Below are 6,820 nucleotides of genomic sequence, written 5' to 3' on the forward strand. Positions count from 1 at the left end.
CGGAGCAGGAGTTAGCAGCACATATGACCTTGGACAAGCCACTTTACCTCCTTAGTTCTCAGCCTCCCATTCTGAAGATAGAACTTAATCATTTCTAAAATTCTGATTCCTTGTTGTGCATTTTAAGAGCACCTTTGAAACCATCAGAAAGCCTAGTCTATGTAAAAGGACACTTGCAGATCTGAGAACATCCTGCTTTCCAGGCTGGAAAGTTTCAAAAAGAGATATCGGGGCCAAGGGAATGGAGGACAGAGGCTGAACTAGCCAACGCAGAAAGAGGTGGGAGGGACTGGCTAGATTTGTCCCTGTCTCCTCTTTCACCATCTCTGTCCCTCACACAGAGGATTCTTCAACTCACTGTGAAGTCCCTCTAGGAGCATCCGTCCTCCATACTCCATCGAACCTCCTAACAGAACTTCTTCAACAGTGTGCATGCACTCCTGAATTCTCCCTGTCACCATAACCAGTGGCCCCGAAACTCACTCCTGGCTCCAGCCCCATAGGAAGGCACAAGGGATTTCCCAGAGGCTTGGCTTTGCACCCTGAGAGAGCCAGGAGCCAGGAGTCTGTCTGATGGAGAGAGCATAGGTTGTGGCAGGAAGCCCTGAGGCCCTCCTGCCCTCCTGACATGGTGGCCAAGCTCCTGCCCTGCCCCAGCTGGTCTTGGAGGTGAGAAGGGGGTGAGACAGGAGAGAGGTAGGAGAGGGAGCAAATGAAGCTGCTAGGAGTAAAAGGAGGTAGGACTGAACGGGTGGGCATCGGCGTGCGGTGCCCCATAGAAGCCTCTGGCTCCAAGTCAATTTCCTTAGTGTGCCCCAGAGCCTGGCCTGCCTTGCAAACATTTCTGTGCGCCCGAAGAGAAAGCTCTTTGGTTTCTCCGGAGAGGCCTTGCTTTCACCTGGGAACCCTGAAGGCAGCTGAAACAGGCCTGGTTGAGGAGCTGGTTTTCAGGTTCTCCTTGAATGGAAAGTGGTTTGTGGCTTTTCTCAGAGTTTCCAAGATGTTCTCACATAAAACAAAGGCTCACAAGTAACAAAGACAATTCAGAGCTGGGGCTGGGGTGGGAGTGGGGTGTCCTATGACTCAGAAACAGTGAGACTTAGATGAAAGAACACGGGCCGGCTGGGTGGCTTTTGGCAGGTTACTTAAGCCTCTTTGGACCTCGGTTTCCTTTTCTGACAAACAGAGATGATGGTTTCTTGCAGTGTTGCTGAATAATTCAGCAATGACAGGGGCTCCTGGGTGGCTCAGTCAGTTGAGTGTCTGACTTTGGCTCAGGTCATGATCTCACGGTTTGCGGGTTTAAGCCCACGTTGGGCTCTGTGCTGACAGCTCAGAGCCTGGAGCCTGCTTTGGATTCTGTGTCTCCCTCTCTCTCTCTCTGCCCCTCCTGCACTCACACTCTGTCTCTCAAAAATAAATAAATGTTAAAAAAATTTAAAAAAAAGAATTCAAGGACAGCTGTAAGGGCATATCTGAAGCTACCTGGCACATTGTAGGTACTCACTAAATTGTTCTTTTTATTCTGATGTTAGTATCGTTTCATGTTTATACTTCTCTGTCCAATCCTCCATCCAGTATCTGTCTATATCTATCATGAATTTATCATATTTCTCATCACTATCATTAATTTGTCATCTATTATCTATCTATTATCCATTTATCCTGTATTCAATCTTCCCAATCAGATTGTAGTGCTTTCATTGTGTGGGTCTGTACTATCCTTCTGTGTGGGCATCCGGTAAATATGTTAATAGACTGACTATACCTGGGGTCAGGGCAAGCCAAAACTCAAATTACCAAAGTAGGTACGATAAGGGGTTTTATCTCCCGGTTTCAAACCATGCTTGAATCTCGTGCCAGCTTCTTAGATTTCTTTCAGAACAACTGAAGGAATAAATGCCCAGAGTAGGGAGTTTCCATGGAAGCCAAGTCCTGCTTCCAGTGGTCTTGGCCTTGCTCCTTGGCTCCAGAACCCCCAGCAGCCTCTGTACCATCCAAGCCACCTAGCTTCCAAGTGTGACCTCTAGTCTCAGGATGCCTGAGGTCAGTGGTATTTTAGGATGTTCAGCTATGCAGACACACTGCCCATGGGTTACTCATGCCGGTGGCTGCCTCCTACACCACATAGCTGCACACCCTCCTAGAATGTGTCCCAGAAAAACAAAGGCCGGAGCGAGGGAGTATGCCTTGCCTGGTGCATCAATCACCATGCACACAAGATACTATTAAATCATAATAATGCCATCCGTTTATATGGTGCTTTGTAGTTTTCAGAGCCTTCACACGTGCCTGTGCCTTGTCTTACTTGAGCCGCATTAAAATCCTGTGAGGCAAGCAGGGTTCGTTCCTTCATTTTCATTTTGTGGATGAGAAAGCTGTGCCCAGAGTCACCCAGCTACTAAGTATGGACTGGAACCCAGGTCTTAGGATTTTGGGCCCGCTGCTTGCCTCACATGTTCATTCAATGATTTGGGGTGGGGGCTGGGGAGAACAGAGGAATAGAGTTCAAGTGAAGCAGGGGACAGAGCCAGCCTTTGGATCTTCCTCTGGCCTGGGAGGCCATGCTGGAACAAGGCCACCAAGCACCTGTGATCCCAGGAAATGCTGTCTGTCAGAATGAACACCCCACAACCCTGCCAACCCCGCTGGAAACTCTAGACATCCTGGATCTCCTTATTCCCTGCCCCCCCATCAACCGATCCCCACTCCAGATACTGTCTCGTTTATCTCATCTGTATCTCCTCACCTTGGAGACTGAGGTGTCCTAAAAGAGACCTGCAGGCACCAGGCCCTGTGCAAGATGAGCCTCTGAAGTGTGGGCAGAAAATATTAGAATTTCTAGAACTTCAAACAATGGGAAGGACCTTGCATTTTCTAGTATTTACTATGTGATGGGTACTGGCCACTCACTGCTCTGTCAGTCAGGCCATCCGAGGTCACATGCCAAAGTCACATACCAATCAGCCTGGAAACACTGGCCTGAGATAGAGCAGGGGCTCTAAACTTGGAGGGCTTGGCACCCACTCCTTTGCTTTCTGTGTAACTTGACCTTCTGCAGGGCAGGTGGGCCAAGTTAAATGAATTTATGATTTGTTTTCACTAAATAAACCCTGAAGAAATAGATACATGCTTAAAAATGAGTCCCGCCAGAGGAAACTACTTCGAGAAGATAGCATTAATAATGCAAACAGAGGCAAACAGCAAGAAATTGGTAGTGTTGATGCTTGGCCTACCTAATGCCCAGCTTAATTAAACATCTTCCATATGAAGAGTTCGGGTGGTTTTCAAACCTTCTGGTTAAAAATATAAAATACACAAGAACAACTGATGGACATCAAGAAAAAATGGAAATTTGCCAGCTGGATTTAAACAAAAGCCTTTGTATAATTGGTGAGGAAGACTAAAACATTAATATTTTAGTAAGCACAGCCAATGAAGCACTTTTTTCATTTGGATGTCTGTTCCTTACTGTGGTATCTTTTTTCAATTCTGAAAGCTATAAGAATCAAGCATCAAAGTAATTTGCACTGAAAACCGGATCTTCTAAATACTGAACTGCAAAATGTTAATATGAAGATAGCACAAACATAATAAAACATATCAACCACATAGCACTCACTAAAAACATCAGCATTCGTAATAATTCCTTTCAGTGAAAAGGTTTTTTTGTATTATTAACAAAATAAAAGCCTTAAAAGAAGTGTTATTTTATCCTTAGCTCATTCATTTAAATTCTTCTTTCTATGACTTAACTATGGTATTGTGATTTGTAATATGAAATACATATTTGGTCTTTGTCCTTCTTACTGGCCCGGAGGTAAAATTCTTGTGATTTTTCCCGGTGATGAGAGTAATAACTATGTCTTTTGTTATGTTAATGTGGTCACTTTTGGAATGCCCCTGGGTCACCTAAGGGTGGGGGCTGGTTGCCAGAGGAGGCCACCAGGTGATTCGAGGATTGGAACTTTCAGTCCCACCCACTATTTCCAGGGAGGGCAGAGGGGGCTGGAGGTTGAATCAACCACCATAGGCTAATGACTCGATCAATTATGTTTAAGTAATGAAGCCTCCATAAAATCTCAACAAGACAGGGTTCAGAAAGTTTCTGCCTTGGTGAACACATGGAGGTACCAGGAAAGTGGTGGGCACGGAGAGGGCATGGGAGCTCTGTGCCCTTCCCCGTATCTTGCCTTGTGCATCACTTGTATCCGGCTGTTCCTGAGCTATATCCCTCATAATAAACTGGTAATCTAGTAAGTAAAATATTTCTGAGTTTTGTGAGCAAATTAATCGAACCCAAGGTCTTTAGAACCAAGGTCACTAGAGCCTCTGATCTACATGCTGGTTGGTCAGAAGCACAGGTGATGGGCCACCTGCACTTGTGATTGGCATCTGAAGTTGAGGGTGGAGCAGTCTGGTGGGACTGAGCCCTTAACCTGTTGGATCTGATGCTTTCTCTGTGTAGATAGTCTCAGAATTGAGTTGGATTATAGGACATCCAGCTGATGTTGGAGAATTGCTTGTTGGTGTGGGGAAAAAACCCACACGTTGGAGGTGGGTACAGAATCATTACTTGCACCCATACTGTATTAGGACATGAGACACGTATGTGATTTCTATGTATATTGAGGGTACAGAGTCAAGAAAATATGGGGAAAGTTGGGCCAGGCTATTGAGGAAGTTCCTGGCTATTCTTTCATCTTCCAATTATATTTTGCCTACCACATATCACCAGACTGATTTTCATAAAACCGCACAGGGGACCACATTCCTACTCTGATTTCTGCTTTCTGTTGAACCCCCTCTCCTAGAAAGAGTGGCAGCCCTAAGTGTCTTCTGGGGCTGGGCCGCTGACTTGATGTAAGAAGAGGGTTGAATGTAAGGCATGGTGAAAGCAGCAGCAAGCAGGAGGATTCTTTTCCTTAAAATATTCCAATTAAAAAATTCTAAACCTTGGACAGACACGAGAAAACCCTGCCCTGGCCTGGATGGAATTTGTGGGCTGGCTTCAGAAAACCCCTGAGGAGGTCAAGGCTGACCTTGGAAAATGCTCTCCATCTCTTCAGACAGATCTCTTGCTGCTTTCTCCCAAATGGAGTCTACACTGTGGTCATTGCTAATTGGTGCTGATCTTGGCCCTATACTAGTCTGTCTTCCTGGCCTAGTAAGCCCCAGCTGAACAAGTCTGGTTCTAATGCATCCTCCTCTGTGGAGCAACTTGACTGCCCCTTCCCAGAGCTGCCCGAACATGTTGCTCTTACTCTTAGTGGGTTTTACTGTTCTCAACACATCACTGATCTGCCTGCCTCCACTACCAAGCTGGATGCTCCCTGAGGTCAGGTCCTTTGTCTTATTAATCAGTGCATCCCCAATACCAAGGTCAGCGCCTAGGTCACTGGTGGGTGAGTCTGCTGAGCTAATGAAAGCATGTAAACAATGGCTACCTGTATGCTGGGTAATAGCAGTACATTATTAACTCTAGTGTTTGCTTCTAGTTTCTAATAATAATAATAATCACATGCCTTCTCCTTTCACCCCTCCGCCCTCTCTCTGCAGCTCCCTCAGCTCCAGTGCATGCACTTTTGGACTTTATGTGCTTAACAGACAGGAAGTAAAAGAAATGGCAAGTGGTGAAAGTTTCTTTCTCAGCCATGTCTCTGCAGTGGAGGCAAAACCATGCAGCGGGTCTGCCTCGATGTGCCCGTGTCAGCTTCACCAGGAGTACCTATTAAAGATGCACATTCCTGGGGCGCCTGGGTGGCTCAGTTGTTTGAGTGTCCAACTCTTGATTTCAGTTCAGGTCATGATCCCAGGGTTGTGGGATCAAGCCCTGTGTTGGGCTCTGCGCTGCATGTGGAGCCTGCTTGGGATTCTCTCTCTCTCCCTCTCCCTCTGCTCCTCCCCCAATTTGTGCTCTCTATCTCTCTCTAGAAGAAAAATTTTTAAAAGATGCACATTCCTGGGCCCCTCTCCTGACCTACTGAATTGGAATCTCAAGAAGTATGGCCTGGGAATCTGAATTTTAATAAGATTCCCCAGGTAATTCTTCCTGGTTCTAAAATGTGAGGACTGCTGCTGTAAGGCAGAGCTCGCATTTCATTCACTCAGTGACGCAGTGAATCCGCAGTACTGAATACCTACCCCTTCCATGCCGGGCACAGTGCTAAGTGCTGGCGGAACACGGCTGGCTCACACCTGGTCCTTCCTTTTTTTTGAAGCTCTTAGTTTAGAAGTGCAGACAGACAATAAATAAGAAACATATTTAACTACAACTTGTGATAAGAGCTCTTGGGGCAGCTGGGTGGCTCAGTCGGTTAAGTGTCTGACTTCGGTTCGGGTCATGATCTCATGCATGGTTCATGAGCTGGGGCTCTTTGCTGTCAGCTTGGAGCCTGCTTCAGATCCTCTGTCCCCACCTCTCTCTGTCCCTCAAAACTGTCCCTCTCTCTGTCTCCCCCCCCACCCCCCTCAAAAAGAAATAAACATTTAAAAAAGAGCTCTTAAGGAAACGAACAGACTATCACAACAGGGATTATAGAGAGGGCTGGGCAACTTAGAGTGACCGTAGAGTGTCCCTTTGAAACGGGAAATTGAAGCTGATCCCCAGAGGATGAGAAGGAGTTGGCCATGTGTCAGGAAGGCAAGGGAGGTAGGAGGGGGCTGGGGGACACCTGTGGGTGAGCCACCTGGTTTAGGAAAAGGAGTCCTGATGGGGAGGAGAAGCTGAGGGCTGGCCTTGTGCCTCTCCAGGAGCTTTCCCCTCTCAAACACTGAGAAGCTGTAATGTCTACAGTAACATAAACCCTGGCTTAGGGTT

The 6,820-nt window shown here is 46.6% G+C and overlaps 1 long non-coding RNA gene across 1 annotated transcript in view; it reads left to right on the top strand.

The window, feature by feature from the left end:
• LOC111561905 overlaps positions 1 to 5,753 on the top strand; it is a 68,318-nt gene extending 62,565 nt beyond the window's left edge. The window contains exon 4 of the long non-coding RNA XR_006584225.1: positions 5,560 to 5,753. This is a non-coding gene — a long non-coding RNA (uncharacterized LOC111561905). The remainder of the gene's footprint in view (positions 1 to 5,559) is intronic.
• Positions 5,754 to 6,820: the final 1,067 nt, after the last annotated feature.

This window comes from Felis catus, chromosome A1 (genome assembly GCF_018350175.1).
Source record: "Felis catus isolate Fca126 chromosome A1, F.catus_Fca126_mat1.0, whole genome shotgun sequence".
NCBI classification, from domain to species: Eukaryota; Metazoa; Chordata; class Mammalia; order Carnivora; family Felidae; genus Felis; species Felis catus.